Source organism: Amphiura filiformis, chromosome 8 (assembly GCF_039555335.1).
Source record: "Amphiura filiformis chromosome 8, Afil_fr2py, whole genome shotgun sequence".
Classification (NCBI taxonomy): domain Eukaryota; kingdom Metazoa; phylum Echinodermata; class Ophiuroidea; order Amphilepidida; family Amphiuridae; genus Amphiura; species Amphiura filiformis.
Window position 1 is genome coordinate 67,951,457 of NC_092635.1, and position 19,979 is coordinate 67,971,435.

The 19,979-nt window shown below is 36.3% G+C and overlaps 1 protein-coding gene across 1 annotated transcript in view; it reads right to left on the bottom strand.

The window, feature by feature from the left end:
- The window catches only part of LOC140159383 (polypeptide N-acetylgalactosaminyltransferase 1-like), a 240,578-nt gene extending 221,158 nt beyond the window's left edge, over positions 1–19,420 (bottom strand). Inside the window, 1 exon segment of the mRNA XM_072182839.1 lies at positions 19,221–19,420. The gene's annotated coding sequence lies outside the window, so the exon portion shown is untranslated.
- Positions 19,421–19,979: the final 559 nt, after the last annotated feature.

A 19,979-nucleotide genomic window follows, 5' to 3' on the forward strand; every position in this document is an offset into this window, starting at 1 on the left:
CTGTGGTTCTTGAGTTATGTTATAAAGAGGGCTGAAACAACAAAACTTTTGTAAAACGTACATAACTCATTAACAACAATAAATTAAGCACGTTTTCAAAGTATATGATTTGTAGAATGAACTTTTGCAAAACACCAAAGTGTTATTTTTCAATAATATATTGATTCAGATAATGAACAATACCTCGTATACCCTTAGGGGTATTTACATCCCTGCCCAATTTGTGCCTAATTTTGCATTTTTCTCAAAATTACAGCACATTGGTGACAAGTAAGATATGTATATTATAGGGGCAAGGACTACAACTACTGCACTGGAAATTTTATTTCAGCACAAACAACAGTTGTGGAGTTACAGTCAAAAATGAGGGAAAACCAATATTTGATCAATAAATCAATAACTACTTGCTTTGAGTTGCTGAATTTTCAGTACAGTAGTTGTAGTCCTTGCCCCTATAATATACACATCTTACCTGTCACCAATGCCCTATAATTTTTGAGAAAAATGCAAAAATAGGCACAAAATTGGCCAGGGGTGTAGTACCCCCTTAATGACGACGATGCGTTTGTAGTTTAATTTTAACACCCATCCAGCACATGACTGGAAAAGATTGATGATAAGACGATGAGTCTATAGTTTGTTCGGCTTATAATTGAGCAAAAAAATGAGAGTCATAACATCATGTATTGATGATGGGTGAACGCAGTTAGGCGCAGCACTTGGGCTAGTTGCAGGCTGCGTTCAGTGAGCAACTGGTGTGCATTTATCATGCGTATACATGTGGATATGTGTGCATAACAAGTTAGGACTTTATATACTTGCGCAGTAAAAACCAAATAATTTTCACCAATTGTAAGCTGAACAAAGTATGCAAAAACAAACAAAAAATGTGTACATCCATATCAAAACGAAGCACTTGTCGGCTGCTACATGTGTCTCATTACACATAATAGCTAGGAATAAAAAATACCAGACTCCTATCAAGTATAGGTCACTTCAAATCATCCCCTTGAAGTCAAGTTGTATAAAGAAATGTTCTCTGTATTCCTAAATCATGTGACTTGGGATGATTATTTTGAAGTGACCTCCACTTGAGATGAGTCTGGTATTTATTCCTAGCTATTATGTGAAATGAGACACATGTAGCAACCGACAAGTGCATCGTTTTGATATGGATGTACACAAATGCAGATCCGATTTTAGCATAATTATAAAAACCGATACGATGAAATCTTACTAGTATTAGTAAAGAACAAAATGAGAAAAAGACAATTACATTTACATGTAACATTGAATCATCTATCATGAAGACAATTGAGTTGTCAAAAATATCCCAAATATAACATTTTTCATGGAACATAAATAAAATATTTAAGCTTTATTCTTACCACATGAGAGAATGATTTTCAACTTAAAATCACAGAGAGTCAAGTCAAATACATCAAGTATCCAGTAACACATATTTCAAGTGTTTTAGTAACCCCCTCTCCTTTATACAACATTACCAAAATAGTGCATGTGTAAATAAATAACATTCTATTGATGCTAATACCCAACATTCTAGTTGACTTCTAGGTTGTCAATTGCTCAACCCTGTATGCCACGCAGAGCATATTTACACTACTGGAGTCACTGCCTGCCTATGTCAACCGACTATGTGTAATCATTAACGGCAATCGTCATTTACTATATTTCTCAAAGTCTCATGCCCCTGCTTGTCAAATTTATCTTCAGTCATATGCCAATATTCCCAGCTCGCGTAACATCACAGACTGTAATTTTGACAGATGCACCGTGAAGTTAGAAATGATTAGAAGGGGAAAATGGGGGATAAATATAGAATTTATTTATAATACTAGGGTTGCAATATTTAGAGAAAAAAATAACTGCACGCTATCTGTTTCGTCAGTTTCGAGGTCATTGCGGGAAATTGGACGGGTTTGTTTGGGCATTGAATTTAACCAAAATCTATAGCAATTTATAACTGGAGCCCTGCTAGGGTAATTTTGAGCCTCTTTTCTATTTCACTATTAATATTAACAAGTTGAACTGAACATAAGTAACCAATCCCAATTGTTTCCCCATAATTTCAACCATATCATTGTTATTGATTTCCCACACAAGCTGATGCGGGGGTACATGTATTATTCCTTTGAGCTATAAATGTCTCATTTCAATTCCACAGTTCAACATATGAAGAGCTTTGTTGCAAAACCCCTTACATCCACTTTTGACTTTTTGAGAAAAACAGCTTTTTTTAATTGTGCAAGTATTACTGGTTCGATTTGATTCAATTTGGGTTTGGATAAAGTGTTGATGAATAGAAACTAAAAGAATAGGTTTGGTACAATTTTGAAGCCTTCCTATTTATTTTATTATATCTTTTATATCGTGCCTTCGTGGATGTAAGGGCTTTTGCAACAAAACAAATTTACCCCTTTTCTAGAAACCACCTTTGCAATCATATTTGAGCCCATTTGTTTGCACTACTTTATGAAACTTGACTAATGCTTTCAAAATCAAAAAGAAAATTGAAATATCTCATTTACTTTTTTTAATTATGAATTTTTAATTGAATTTGGGAAAATTGCATTTTTGAGTATTTCGAAGCTACACCGTTTGTTAATTAAAATGATTTTTTTAAAAAATAGTGACCCAAAAACAGTTCCCTTTGATTTTAATAGGTAAAGAACATTCCATGCTACTAGTATACATCAAAAAATTAAAACAAAACAATTCTATATTCATTTTATGTTCAGATTTCGGAAATTCCTAAGATTTCCCAAAGCGGAAATATACTATATCTCCGGAAGGGAAAGTGGTATGAAGGTCAAACCACCACCAAAATGTGTATTTTTACCCACACTATAATGTCATGTCAATAACTCAATTTCAGCCAAAAGTGGATGTAAGGGGTTTTGAAACAAAGCTCTTCATATACCCAGCATTCGTTCTGTTTAAACTGATTTAAGTTGGTGGTGTAGCCAGGGGGCATCTTGCCTCCCCCACCCCCTCGTTACCCACTGCAGGATGTTGGCCACCATTACCATTATGAAATTTTAGAATTTTAGGCCTTTTTGGCATATGTTTGTTAATTTTTGCCCCCACCCCCTTTGAAAACTCACTATTGTCCCCCTTTGCTCTCCCCCTGGAAAATCCTAACTATGCCACTGTTGTGGAGTATCATGTTATCAGTATCAAATCAAAGGTCATATTCCATGTGTGTACTGGCATAACAGAGTTCAACAACTTTGCACTTGCCGATGAGGGTGTTTGAGACTATAATGTACTGAATATGCATTATTTTCACATACAGAATTTTGGGATTTTTGAAACTGTGCAAGTTGTTTATTGTGCGGAATTTATGTGATTGTCAAGTACCTTTATATATAAAATATGTATTTTTGGGTTTTGTTATTTTCACGCCTGCGAGTCCACTCCGAAAATTTGAAAAAAAACTCGAGCGAAAATACCAGCATAAAGTATACATTTAGTATGAACCAAATAGCCTCCTTTCCCAGGATATCCATTTGCATAAATTGTATCTATCAGTGAAATTTAAGATCTATTTTGATAGATTTGATACTTTATTCCTAAAAGGTCATCCAAATATGCATGCATAGTATAGTTTTATAGAACCATGCCCTGGGATATGAGAATGTGGAATTCTAGTGATCTACTTACCCAGAAGTAACTGGAAGATATAGCTAATGCATATGGATTTTCGGTGTTTTGCTGTTGGGAGAGGTTTCCGTTCAAAAACAGCTAGCTTCACTAATAGCACCGAAATGGAGCAAATAAATGGTGCCATATTGTTTTTAAAATAGCATATTTGCTGGTTAATTTAACACTCTCGGGTGTCGACTGCAGACGACAAGTTTCAAATTTTCTTTAAAAATTTCAGAATTGTACATTTATATGATCATATTTGGAATCAGCATGAAAAATGTACTAAAATGAGTACAAACAAGCCTAGTATTAGCTCAGTGGTTCTTAATATAGCTCTTGATATTTTGAGAAACAATAACAAAACAGGTTTTTTATGTTGAAGAATATGGCTAGCACAGAGAGCATTAAAATGGTTCCAAATATAATAGAAAGGGAAATATAGATTTTTGGATCATTTGTATCCTCCAACATTAGTCATTTTTGGATCATCACAATCTGGGATGGAAATAATAACAATGTTAGAAATAACATGGGGAATTTTAAAATAAAATATTTCACCAATCATTCACTGACAATAAATAAATATTTTTTATAAGCTTTCCCCACCGAAGATATTGTACGCTTCCCACAATGCATTTCTTCCCTGTACTGTTTTGGTATTCAGTGTAACATGGGTCAATAGCAACAAGAAATACCTCATTTGCAAGATCTGGTTGAGCTCTGTAAATTGAGGTATTTTTTGTCACCATCATGTTACACTGGATATGAGAAAAGCATTGTGGGAAGTGTAAGATATCTTCCCTATGCTTTCCCTAATATAATCCTCTAGATTAGACTCCTTTACAGTTCCTTGTCAGGAAATGATAACATTATATGATGAGGTATGTGTAGCTATTAGAGTTGTGCTATCTACAGTAGATAGCATACCTGTAAAAGCATATACTATGTATGTAAAGTATATGATAAAAGTAAATCCAGGGATTATCTACAGTAGATAGCATACCTGTAAAAGCATACTATGTAAAGTTTATGATAAAAAAATCCAGGGATTTTATCTACAGTAGATAACATACATGTAAAAGCATATGTACTACATTTCAAGTATAATGAAATGGAACAATCCATCTTTCACCTCGTGATTATATTTCGACCATCACACTCATAGACAGTTAATATTTGTATACCATACATGTACCTGGCAAATATTGTAGACAATAATTAAAATATTTATATCAATGTTCTCACATCCATCATACAAAGTCACTTTACACTTTGTGAATCCACATGGATTTATCTTTCATGAACTTTATTTTATTTTAGATTATGCTATGACGTAGTCGTTAGGGGTTTTATGTTGCAATAACAACAGTATGTATCAACAAGGGGAATCATAAATTCTGAATCATATTTTTAGTGTATTCCATGTAATTTCAGTCACATACTCATGAGAGGGTAGGTTCTTAGTGGTAAGGTGGGGTACAGGATGTGTGGTTGAGAAGGACTGCATGTTCAGTTCCTCAGGTACAAACAATGGGTTACAAAATTTATATACCCATGGATGCAACTGTCTTTTATTTCCACGCAGTGGCGTGCGCAAAGGGGGGCTGGGGCCATGGCCCCCCACTTTTGTAAAATACTGGTATAGATGATTGTGCAAATAGCAGGAGTAGCTGAAAGCTCCAATAATCCAAAACAAATTAAGTTTCAAAAATCACAGTTTTCAAAAACAATTTTACATTTTCTCAACAACTTAGAAATATTGTTTTTTATTTTGTAGAAAATTTTGAAGAAAACAAATCAAACAATATCCAAAATTACAAATCAAATTTTCTGGTCAGAAATAATTTTTCTTATTTTTAAATTTAAATAGTATTATTTGAGGTGTTTTCAGAATCCCAGAAGCACCTTGGGAGAAATACATTCTCATCCTGTGCACATACTAAATTGCATACAACTGCCCAAAGTGAAAGAGTGACATTCCACACATATCCATGATGAAGACAAGGGATGCACAAAAGAAAAAAATAACATATCTAAGAACAATATGTAAGCTTATATTGAAATGTATGTTGTTATTTTATATGTTATCAGAATCGAGAGTGTTTTTGCCCAGAAGTGCTACTGCACAAGATTACATTGCCTGTCAAGTGTACCAGCATCCCACTCCTACCCTCAGCCAATGCTGAATCAATACAGAACCCATCGCTAGGATCCACAACAAGCTCACCCATCAGTGCACAGTTCTTTAACCCCAATACATTTGCACATTCATTGAATGACCTTTGAAAATTTGAGTACAAAAACTCATACTCTGCACCTTGAGGTCAAATTTTACACTATGGTTGTTTAATTGAGGTTATTGAACAATGCCATTGGGATGAGGCCATCGTGGTCCATAGCGCATGCACAGGTTGAAGATGTCAGGCCTGCACCTTTAAAGGTTACCCAGGGCTGTCAAAGCATTCATGATGTTGTTTAACAGTAAGCCGAGAGCACCGGTCGGTTGGCATCTGTCTATAGTTCATTAGCAGCTTGCCGTCTCGGTTAGCCTAATTTATCTCACTATCTGACTCCTTTGCTGGCTTTGGGTCGCCGCATCATTGCAAACATACGAGCATAATATTTACATGATGATCAATATACGTAATTGATCCACCTATGTAAAAATGTTGAATGCAATTACATACTCGTTTAAATCAGGACATATTATTGCATGACCAAGAGGTCTTGTAATTATCTTCCGATCAAAATAAACACAGCGTGGCCGTCTACTAATACCACCGCAAGGATGCATACATTATCGTGTATGTCAATTACAATTATGAAAGTGCAATGCAAGCACGAATCGTTGATCTAAATAGAGTCTTAATATTTGACCAAATTAACATATTCAGAAACAATACCAATTTTATCCAGTGTATCATTGGGACAATAATGAGTGTATTAAATAAATATTAGCAATTCATGTAGACCGCACACAAATAATTACATGTGTGCTAATTAGTCTATCCATCAATTGATTACTTTAGTAATGACTAATTAACCAACATAATTGTGTCTTGCAGGCAGACACGATAATGACAAAGAAGGCCCACTATTAGTATGGTCTCATAGTGAGTGGCCAAAGTTCAATAACCTCCATTTACCAAACATGGCTCAAAATGTGACCTCAACTTGCGTTGTATGATTTTAGTACCAACACCTCCAAAGACCATTTTTTGAGTGTAGAAGCATATTGGGATGAACAAGAATTGAGTCTTAGAGATTGTCATGTTTGAACTACCCTAGAGAGGGCTGGCTGAAATGGCAGTCATATTCACTGCATAATTCATCTACGGGTACACAATATTCAAGATCTTTTTGCACGTTTTTATCTCTACATTTTGGATTAGGTGGGATAGCTCCAGGGCAGTCATTCAGTCCCTGTCTGGGAACCGAGTCAATTCATAGACCACCGTAATATATATTGCTTTATGGTCAGTTGGAAGGGGAGGAGGCAGGCTATAATTTTATTTTAAGCATGAAATAGAAAGTATTCTAGAGTGGTTTGAAATTCAAAATTGAACCTTAGGAAGCTTTTCACATTTTTAGGTCCAAATATCAGATATGGTCAATTAAAATGGGAGAGTGGGACCAACATTTTGGCTGGACAGGGAGAATTCCCAGCCTCTCATATAACCCATGGATAAAGCCCTGGAGTGAATGAATACAAAGTGCCGCACAACACTACGTGAGAATTACTCTGTGCTGTTAATTTATGGCAAAAACTAGACCAAACTACACTTACAATCTTATCAAGAATAATCCCATTTTGATATTCAAAATGTTGTGCACATTTGCCATGTAGCTTGTTGCATGCATGGTGTCTTAACGGTACGAGTGCCGCCTCATAATCGGAGGGTTGTGGGTTCAAACCCCTGTCGTGTCATGCCCTTAGACAATGCACTTAACCTCTATTGTCTCCCTCCACCCATGTGTATAAATGGGTACCGACTTATGCTGGGAAGGTAAACAGACTCGTTGTGCTGGAGGAGTAGCTGAGTAGCCAACTCCCCCCCCCCACTCCCCCAACATTTTTCACAGTGGAGCCTGGCCCCAATGTGCTCTGAAAGCTAGATGTGCACCACAGCCTGTTAAATACAGGCATAAACCTTTACCCTTTATATGCAATACATGTGAAGCAGAATATTATTCTCCATTTTTAATTAAGGAGAGTACAGTTCATACAGCGTCAAACATTCTTGAAGAAACCGGTATATACACACAATGTAACAAAATAGGGAGAGTGTAGACTAGTTTAATGTAGCCATACTATAGGGCCTTTTAAACACAATATATCCGAGAACCGCTAAAACCCACTAACCGCTCCACCCGGAAAAAAAAAAAACTTTTTTTCTGGGGAATAACAGTCATAGGGTTTAGCAGTTCTCTGGACATAGCCAGGTTTTATGATATAGCATGGTTTTGGATCACCACAGTCAAAAGGCCCTATACTAGTAGGGCTAGTTCAATGTGCGTTGCATGCTCAGCAGATATCGCTTGACGAATTGCCACGCTTCTTGATTACAATTTACAAACCTAAAAGCATATAGCATGTGTGTGAAATGAGCGCAAATATGCATTTAATGGCTTCTAAAATTAAACTCTAAATGATTAATACATGTTTGATTGGTGCAAACGATAATACAACATGGTCCTGGTATTTGCCGTATATTGAATATGACTGATGTTGATCCATCAAAGGAGCAACTGATAAGAGACTAATTTAATTTGTAACAGTTTCATAAATTCTATTCCATTACTATTACTTAATTTGATGGGAAAATTTCAATTTATGTCAAATCTACAAAACTATAAACTTCATGAATATATTATATAGCTTTATACTGGCAGTTTCTCGTTTGATATCAAAAGTCAATAGTAAATTGGAAACCATAACCAAATTAATATTCAATTAAATAGAAATAATATAAGTAATATGTCATCAATTACCAAAGTCAGGATCAGTCATAGTAATGAAACCACATCCCAGCAAGTATCTGTGTTGAAACAGGAAATATTCCAAGAAAATATTATATAGGGAGAGCCCAAAAACTATTCCAGTTGAAATCCATACCCCCTTTGGATGAAATGACCTTTATGATTCTCCCATACAGGGGGTGTCAATTTCAAATGGACTCACCCATTCAGGTATCGGGTAATACTGTTCGAAAATCACACTCCCTGGACAATTAAGGTAATTTCTTCCACAGGGGGTGTATAGATTTTACTTGGAACAACCCGGTTATTCATGAGATGCATCTCTTACTTTTACAACAAAATAAAGTACGAAACAAAATGCAAATATCAGCACCATAACATTGTGACAAATAACGAATGACAATTCATCATTAGAATTCCTCTAGAATTGCTCATCATCATCACATCAAATCAACCCGGTATTTGGAAGCAATTTACAAAAAGCCGCCGGAAATTACATTGCCAATATTTACGGCCATGAAATCATCATCAAGCAAAGCTGCAATGAAGTGTGTAACTATGGTGACGGAGGAATCCACAATACCGTGCATGCTTTTTTGATCTTCACAAATAACTACATTATTTTTTTTCATCAGGGGAGATGAAGGTATGCACTAATGAAATATAACCCATCCTTTTTATTGCCGGCAAAACATGGCATTCATTTTAAAAGAATTTTGCAACCATGCTTTGTTGATCATGTTTTGCTTGTAAAATCTAAATAAATTAATTTGTATTTTTTCAATAAAAACACAATGACCAAAAAAAATCTAAATATATTATTTATTTGTCTGAGACATGAGTGTGCGCCATTGTTATTTTAAAATACTATTGTTTCGATAGGATAATTATCGATAATATTTTCCCCAACAGGCTCTTGTGTGCTACAATGAAGTGGCGTGTGATCTTATGATTGTATTCAGTGACAGAATGCATTGAAGTAATAGGGGACGGGTCTTTTGGTGACACATCTTTAAAATGTTCATTCAGTGATTTCCAAAATAAGTGGCCTCTTTTGGTGACCATAAAATAGGGGTCATTTTGTGATGTCTTTAAAAGAGTTACTCAGTGATGCTAAAATGAGCGGGCTCATTTGGTGACATTTTATAGTAGCAGATATTTCTCAGAAGAAAAACATAACAAGATGTTTTAATATCAGGAAATTGGGGTCAATGGGTGATAAGTTTTATCAAAACAAAAATGAGTCTTTAATGAAGTGATATTGTAAAACAGGAGCTTTTAAGGGAACTGGAATGAGTGTTTTGAGCATTTCGACAGCAATTTTTGTGAGACATGAGAGCACATCAGACCTATTGAATTGCATTCTGAATACGAATAATGTCTTTAAGATATCAAATAATTTTCATTTTTTGAAAATCACAATATAATACAAATTTTATGACAAATTATAAAAAATTGATATTTTTCAAATTTTTGATATATAACAGTCCTTGAAGTAAATTTTATAAATCTAATGATATATTCTTAAAGTGTATGTAGCTGGGAGGAAAAGCCGATGATCAATTGAACATTTTGACCTTTCATATTGAAGATATGGATTTTTTTCCCAAAAAGACCTATTTTTTTTGGTGTTTTGGAAAAAAAATCATATTTTCAATCTAAAAGGTCAAAAATTTCAATTGATCATCGACTTTTCATCCCACCTACATACACTAAGTATGTATGATCATAAGATTTATAAAGTTTACTTCGAGTAGGCCTACTGTTAAATATCAAAAATATCAATTTTTAATGATTTGCCATAAAATGTGTAAATTACATTGCGAATTTCAAAAAATCAAAATTATTTGATATCAGAAAGACATTCTTTGTATTCAGAATCCAATTCGACATGTCCGATGTGCTCTAAAGTCCCACAATAAATACCGTCCAAACGTTCATACCCCATCCCTTAAAGGAGTATTTCGTGATCCTAGCATCCTCTATTTATGTCATTTTCATTAGATATCCACGAAAAAAACTTATTCCCAAAATTTCAGTTGATTCTGATTTTGCGTTCGCGAGTTATGCATGATTATCTGTATTACACTGCTCCATAGACAATGCGTTGTAATTTCGTTCTGGTGCACCAGAACGAAATTCAAATTTCACGATATCTTTGCTAAGCGAATTAATCTGCAAGAAATATTTTGTACATAAACATTATGTAGCCAGAGGTTTCCAGTGATATAAAAATCTCAACTTTTTTGAGAAAAGTGGGGGATGAGGCTGTGGATCACGAAATGCCCTTTTAAGCACTTGTTAAAATGTAATGTAAAACGTGTGTACCCCGGTGACAGTGTCCAGACAGAAATTTATGACACTTTTCAAGTTGCCATACCTGTACATGGAAGTTTAGTTCAGATTCATTTTTACCACATTATGCACATAAAAGGAGAACATAGCAGCCTGCTGTAGGATGTAGCCACAGTCAGTGGCGTAACAAGGGGACAAGGGGAGACACATGCCCTGGGTGCCACATTAGGGGGGCACCAAATCCCCCCTTTTAGATTCTTGACTCTTGAGTGCTCCGGGGAAAAAAATTGGGGTCAACAATATCGAAGGAAAACAGTACATTCACAGGTTTGGGGTGCCGCCATTTTGTATCCTTGCCCCAGGCGCCACAACCTCTAGCTACGCCACTGTCCACAGTTGAAGGTGTGAGAAAAGATAACAAGCTTTCATTCTCACGCGGTAACACACACTAACACACACAAGATTGCGATATGCGCTCACAAAACACTACCCAGCACAAAAACACACCTTTGCATCTACATGTACGGGACGGGGCATTCAACTTTAGAAGTGACGGATGTCATTAGGCTCCCTTTTTAAAGTCGAATATACCTAATGACCCCTTTTTTAAAGTCATACCTGATGACCCCTCTTCATTCAGGTTCAGCTACCCAACATGCCCAATGAACCCCTTTTATTATAGAATTTTATCATAAAATAATGCAGCAACCGTCATAGGCTTTGCACAAATATCTCACTCAAGACAAACACCGTACAATCACATGAGAACACAATCACTACATGTAGAAGCATCAGGATTTTGAAAACAATGATGCTGGTACTCATCAACGATGAAGATAACACTTATCAATACAAGATTGATTCACACGTACACCCCCACTCATAATGAACATCCTCATGCAAATAAAGTAATCGAGGTGAATGCCAATACACATAATGCAACACAAGACCAAAATATATTTACTGTAAGTTAACAAAGCAATAATGTTAGCCTTAGGAAAGCAAATAGGCTGCGAGTTACATCAAGCACTTAGCGCGCACACGCACACGCAGACAGTACTAATATACAAAGACCATTTTGTTTTTTATCTTCAAGATGTGCTATTATTGTATTAGTGATTTTATATTTACTGCTTGTTTGATGTTAAAACACTGAACAAGACGGCTAGCTCATTTACCATCTTTATCGGAATTTGAATTGGCAGTGAAACAACAAATTATGCAATTTTCATGTTTTACAAAAAGTGAAATTGCAATTAAATGCAGGTGGAACAATCAGCATAACAGATGAAGCTGAAATTAATATTTTTAAATAGGTTTTTACGATAATTAGATATATATATTTATGAATTATGAAACAGTATTATAGCACCTGCATAACATTACATTTTATCATTTTTAATAGGTTTCTTCAAATAGGTTAATTATTTAATATGAAATGGTAAATCTAAGCATCGCACAAGTGCATGTAGTTTGTATAATCCAGTTTTTAAAAAAAATAGACCTATGTGCAAACACAAAAAAGAAGGTATTTAGACCCCAGTCTCCAGTGCAATGTTTGAATTCAGAGCCTAGATTTCGTGCCAGTTTGCGGGAATCAAAAAAACCATCTGAGTCTTTTCATTTACTGCATGATTCAATGAAAGAAATTGATTCTCGCAACAAATGTTACGAGAATCGATTCAGTGATTCTCGTCGAATCTGAGGCCCTGGAATTTGATCTAAAAACCAGGGACTGTCTTTGAAAATGAGATTCAGAGTTGAAGCCACCCACATTATCGCCACTATCGTTTATCGCGATAAATGTTAATGCCGATATCGCGATAAAGAAAAAGTGCCAACGAACATACCTTCTGCCAAGCTCAAGCATCCCACATGATGCAATTGTGCAATAATCCAATCACACATATAAACACGAAAATGCTGGCCGACCAGCGCAACACCCATACGGCCTGCTATTCCTGGTATTGTCCTCCACTCCATGGAGTCCATGGTTCAAAACCAGAAAGAAAGTAAACAATGATTCATCTTCTTCCATCATTCTTCCCATTTCTTTCTCTACAAAAGCAAAAGGGACGCCAGGGGAGGCCTAAAAAGCAGAAGGGGCATTTAATTTACCAAGATTGGCGTAGAAAAAGGCCCAACTGATATACCCAAAGGCTGAAAATTCTACTCATGTTTGCGGCACATCCTCATATGGTCATTTGTACTGAGTACCCCCCCACAACCCCCAGACAATAGATTACTTAGTTACATACTCCTTACATGGCAAGTGTCTAGACTACTCATTTCAACTCATCAAGTTACATACAAATACCCTCACAAATTATCCATGTACTATCAAATTCATATAATTTAATTATGTGGTAAATGTCTAGTGCATGTTCCTTCTGATAAAATGGTTGAACATTTTCAATTTGTTTGTCAATTACCATGCCATACTTGTGTTACGAAATTACAATTGCATATACTTGCCAACATGTGAATTCTGGATATAGGGATAAAATGCGAATGAAGCGAGCAGAGTCTCACGCATCACGGTCGGAGGCCAGTGGCCCGCTCAAGGGCCCCTGGTGGGGGTTGAGGGGGCGAAGCCACCCAAAGCACCTGAGTTTATTAGCTTTTAAACCCCATCAGATGCCATTCTACAAGCCAAAAAAGTGATACAATGAATGAATTACATACAAATATTGAAAAAAATCAATTGTCAACTCTTACCTGATTGTTTTTTCTCTGTATAAGGGCTGTGTATGTGGCTTGTTTTGCTTTTCTCAGAAAGGCAGTGGAAAACTTTGCCTCATGACTAGGGGTGTGATTTTCGGGTAATTTTGTGCCTGGGTATCCGGCGCATTTTTCGGTGGGTAACGGTACCCGCCGAAAAAACTGGTACCGAAATTGCAAAAAAAAAAAAAAAATGTTAAGTTATTTATTTTTTCGGATTTGTAGTGTCCCTGGACCTATCCCTAAATGCCAGGATCATTCATGGTTGACATTGGCATGATTGTTTGTGTTTTTAATATGAAAAGTGATAATTTGTATTCATGTCATACTCTATTTAATGATTTTAAAATGCATTGAATTTGAATCCATTTTGAAATCATTAACTTGACATGAATACAAATTATCACTTTTCATATTAAAAAACACAAACAAAACAATCATGCAATTTTTTTTATAGGTCAACCATGAATGATCCTAGCATTAAGGTCTAGGTCCAGGGACACCACAAAACAGAAAAAATAAATAACTTAAAATGTATGAATACCTTCTAGCAGGCCTGTGAGTGGGGTTTAAAGAATAAAGCGGAAAATTTACCTACCAAACTACAAATTCAATGCTATTTGAGCATCGCTTGACAAAATTACAATATGGTAGCCATGATGTTTCTTCTCTTAATTCCATGTGATTTTTATTAAATCAAATGTCACACTTCCCATGGATGGTTTGGATAAAAAATATCTACCGGACACTCACATATCACCACACAGGGACCAGGGCGCCATTTAACATCATTCCGATGGCGCGGTTCTAAACAAACACATTACACAATGAATACGGACAAGGAATCAAAGAATATGAGACCTTCACTCCACAACATTGCGATGATGTTATGACCTGTGTTCCATGACCTTTCAAGCATCGTTAATCTCATTTCCCTACATGTACATGTAAGACGCCTTGTAGACTATGTTTTACAAAATCCACAACCACCTTGTTAACATCCAGTTCCCTCCTTGTGTTTTTCCTGCATGCTACCTGTCTCACAATAATCATCAATTGAAGTACCAGCCTTTTGATCACCGATGAGCTTCACATTCAAGGCTAGAGACCATTGCATTCGAAGTATGACCCACTCATTTCTAAAGATGCATTTATACTCAATCGCTTTTGTAGAAAACTGAATCGCACGCATGATCAGTGTACAAAATCGCCATCGTATAATTAGCTTGCTGAGCATGTGCACGATTTGCTGTATATACATTTCTAGACAGACACCCTCATGTCGCATGGTCGATCAACGTTCCCCAAGTTACATTACACACATTTGCAGTTGTAAATGACAAGGATTCAGTCTAGCATGAGATGATGAGTATAAACTCAGCTTTACACAATGTACAAAGGCACAAAAGGCTGTGTTCATGTACCGTTACTCAGCCTGTATGGCAGAATAGGGCCCGGAATCCCCGCATGTTAATTTTCTCAACCCCCTCTCTGGGGGGACGTGAGCAATGTGTCACCATCAATGGCACCCACTCCAAGTGGTCACCGGTAATTTCAGGAGTTCCACAAGGCTCAGTCCTAGGTCCAACCCTCTTTCTTCCAGGGGTAGAAATAAGGGACCATTTCCTGATAGCCATCCGGGCTATCTAGCCATTTTTTCTGATAGCCCTGAAGGAAATTCAATAGCCCTGAAAAAGACATTGTTTTCGCACAATTCAAACCAATCGTTTGTTCAAATATTCAGTTATTAGTGAGTAACCCTTACCCTCCATAATCAGGGGTAGCACTAGGTTTTAAAACCAGGGGTTCTCAGAACCCCTGAACCCCCTGAAAGTGTTAAAAATATGCGCTCAAATCCTAAAATCAAGGGTTCTTAATCTTGAATGTGTCAAGTATTGAATGTACCCTTTTAATTAATTGGTATCAGATTTTGTGATTTTGGTTACAATGATGTGTTACCGGTATAGATTCATGGTATAAATAGTTAAAGCCCGGCAAAAATGCGATCTCGCTTTTCACGCATACGATTCTCGCCTGTAACCAACTATCTCGCTTTTTAAGAAAGTTCCCAAGCAGTTTACTTACTATAAATGTGTTGCTTTATGCCATAAAAGTTAGCGAATTCCACAAAATGCAGTAAACTTCGCAAAGTGCAGAATTCAACACCATTGACACCACATGGAACCCATGCATTTCTCAATAAAAATGACATTTCATTGCAAATGAGTTCAAGTTTAGGCCAAATATTATGATATTTATTGAATTACGGAGTATGATGACTATAAAACATAATTCAAGGGTAACTTTTTGTCATTTTTTTTCTTCTACGACCGATCATTGTGTCGTATTTCACCGATGGCATATCTCTACACACCACCCACAAAGCATTTCTTTCCGATCCTAGAATTAGAACATTTTCCAACTCATGTACGTGTCATCATTCAGCACTGCAATAACTTAGCAGCAGTGGTTCTAGACAATATCATAATCTGTGTAATTATGCGCGGAGTGTATTTTATTTCTATTTTTAAATTATGTTACAATGCTACGGTGACTTCACTTCAACAAATGTTGTTACATTGCATTTTATGTTACATAATTTCTGGACAGGCCGTAAATATTAGAGATCGAAGCTTTTATTTTTCTTTCACATGTTTTCATTTTTCTGCGCGCATGAAAACCCCTGTAGCCCGACGGGCTACATGGAGATAAAACCCAATAGCCCGACAGAAAACCTAATAGCCATGGCTATCGGGCTATTGCTTATTTCGACCCCTGTTCTTCTGTACATTAATGACATCGTAACCAACATCAACTCAACTCTCCGTCTATTCGCGGATGACAGTATCCTGTATCGTGAAATCCAGAGCACTGAAGACCAAGACACTCTCCAAGATGATTTGAACAAAGTCTTCCAGTGGGCTGACCAGTGGCAGATGAGCTTTAGCGCTACTAAATGCGAGACTCTTACCATCACCCGCAAGACCAAACCACTGAATCACATCTATCAGGTGAGCGGTCACAGCATTGTTAAGTCATCGAAGCACAAATATCTTGGAGTTACAATTAACAAACATCTTGACTGGAAGGATCACGTCCTAAACATCACATCTAGTGCCCGTAGCACCCTGGGTGTATTATGCACGGAATTTGTCATCTTACCCGATACATGTTAAGACCAAGGCTTACCAGGCTCTAGTGCGACCAAAAATGGGATTTGCTTCAGCTGCATGGAACCCGTATTCTTGTGAGCAGGTGAATGCTTTGGAGTCTGTCCAGCGTCAAGCTGCTAGGTTTGTTTATAACAATTACTGAAGCGAACCGCAAGTGTGACCAGTATGCTACAACGCCTTGAATGGGATTCCCTTGCCACCAGGCGACTACTCAACCAGGGCACCATGTTTTTCAAAATCCACCATGGACTTGTGAACATCCCTTCCCGACTGTAGTTATACCATCACTTCGTCTGGGAAGAGCAAACAATACCCTGAGTTACCAACCCATTCAGTCGAGAGTAAACACATACAGATACTCTTTCTTTGTTCGCACCATCCCAATCTGGAACAGACTACCACAACCAGTCATTGTAGCAACAACAGTCAGCCAATTCCAGACCCTGGCACTACCAGCCCTCAGGGATATGGCTACTACACCAACCCACCAATCCTTGTAACCTGCCGGTCTTCGGTTTTTACTTGCACGTTGTAAATTTATGAGCACCTTCTGACACGTATGCACAGCACAATCCTCCTAGGACAAGCCTAGCTTACTGAAGGAGTGAATCAACTCAAGACTCAAGACTCAAGCACAGAGATACGAACAGCGATTCACTAATTTTAGTTTACTCAAAAGATACAGTTGACTCATCAAAATTACTTTCATCCAAATTTCAACATTACAGAATAAATAACATTGATACCACTCGCTCGCATTTGCAGAAAAGTGAAGCTGCATGGCACTGGGCTGTGACGTCATGGACGTGTGCAAAATTTCCGACGGGCGCCATATATAACCCGTTTTGTGATTGGTTGCAGAAAACTTTCATTGCGATCGTAAACCAATCAATGAACGCGACGGCCTTTTACGCCAGCAACATACGTCTAACAAGCGGTTCTTTTAAATTTCAATGTAAATTTGTATTGCCGGTTTAGGCCATACTGGCTGACTAGCAAATGTGTTAACTGAGGTTTCCCTGTCATACCTAGATTTTACAATCAAGGTAAGGTTTTTGGCCCGTGCCAGCAGCGTGAATATCCCTACTTTTCTGAATCAAAGATGCTTCCGATGACCAGTTTTTTGCGGGCACTTTGATAACAGGTAACTTTTACAAAATACGTCATAGGGAAGAAACGATAGCTTTACCTTATACATGTACAGTCAATGTAGGCCTAAAATTATGTGCACAAAAATGTGTTTCCGTACATTACGCAAATATTGGGATGTTACACACATAACTAGAGTCTAGCATTGAATGCAGAATGCGTAATAATTATGTGCAAATAGTACTCAGACTCAAATACAGTTAATTAACAATTACGCCATATACAGGTTAATGTCAGCAAGTGAATTTTGTATTGGGGACTGATTATTCGGTCTACACGAGTGTAAACACAGAAAAGATTAACAACCACACTGGCTGATCAATGCTCTTGACAACAAGACGGTTGATCCATTGGTTGTCAGCGCATCGCATAGTAGGTGACCTTGTCACTTTTACACGATCGCTGATCACCACACCAGCGCGTAATACAGTACATGTATAATTTTATAGGTATGCCAGGTGAATTCAAATTTGCCATCAAACTATCATTTTATATATCAAATTAAAGCCCTTGAGTAAAGAAAGCCAACACTGAAAACCTTTTTGTCATAGCACTTTCCGTAGCAAAGTTACATCTTGTCAAAGATTGACTTTCATCAAAAAGATTCTCCTAGCAAAATTCCCCAAAACAGCATTACGGGGGTGTTTCTAGATCTTAGTCTCATGACGATAGCACCTTTTTTAAATGGAACTGCTATCAAAATCTCTCTGAAATTCCATGTGCGAGTCTCTCATCACCAAAAAAAATCATATATTTGGGTCAAGTGAAGTATAGACAACATATTTATGAAGGTTTCCTTATTAAAAAGCTTCTTTTTAATTTCAATGTAAATTTGTATTGCCGGTTTAGGCCATTTTGACTGACTAACAAATGTGTTAACCGAGGTTTCCCTGGGCCCTGTGATGCCTAAGTATTCACTATTCAGTGTATTTACTGTATTAAAATAACAACAAATTCAACACCAGCACTGACCATGCATGGCTTGCATCCTACTCCTCCTTCGCTAGGCTATGTAGGACAACCTAGATGTTCTGATGTTGACAACCATATCATGACAACAAGGTTTACTATCAATTTCCTGTACACCTGTGTGATATTGTACACGGCCGGTCAACATACTTCCTGGTACATTGAGATTGCAGTGCAGTGGTGCGCTTGCAATGCATTCTAATTTCTAGGTCGTGCATTTATCCATTTACAAAGTACAACAGTCATCGAAATTAATTTACATACCGTATGAATGATCCGTCTTATTAAATCCTCCACCGCACTAACACAGGCGGTTACTACAGGCTGTAATCTTGCTAACACTTGCCAGCAAAATTGCACACACACAGTCAATGAAGAGCAGAATTCGGCTATGCCAACACGTCAGGTTTTCCCGACTTGAGAAGATAATTGATTGATTGACTGATGTCTTTTGTTGGTTTCATTGGTTACGCACGTCGCTTTTTTTTCAAGGAAGTGAGAAGAGAACCATAAGACGAACGGAATCTACTATCGTCTTCATTTTGAGATCTGGCAACACCTGCGGATAGAGCTCAAAGTTTTGGAGGCGCTATTTCAATTCAGTTTTTTTAGTCCAGAAGGAATAATCTTGGTTTTGGTTTTCTTACTAGTATAATTCTTGGTTCCTTCAAGTTCTTTCATACATTTCTTTCTATCTTTTTTTTTTTTTAATATTTATTTATTTATTTATTTATTTATTTATTTATTTATTTATTTATTTATTTATTTATTTATTTATTTATTTATTTATTTATTTATTTATTTATTTATTTATTTATTTATTTATTTATTTATTTATTTATTTATTTATTTATTTATTTATTTATTTATTTATTTATTTATTTTATTTATTTATTTATTTATTTATTTATTTATTTATTTATTTATTTATTTATTTATTTATTTATTTATTTATTTATTTATTTATTTATTTATTTATTTATTTATTTATTTATTTGTTTATTTATTTATTTATTTATTTAT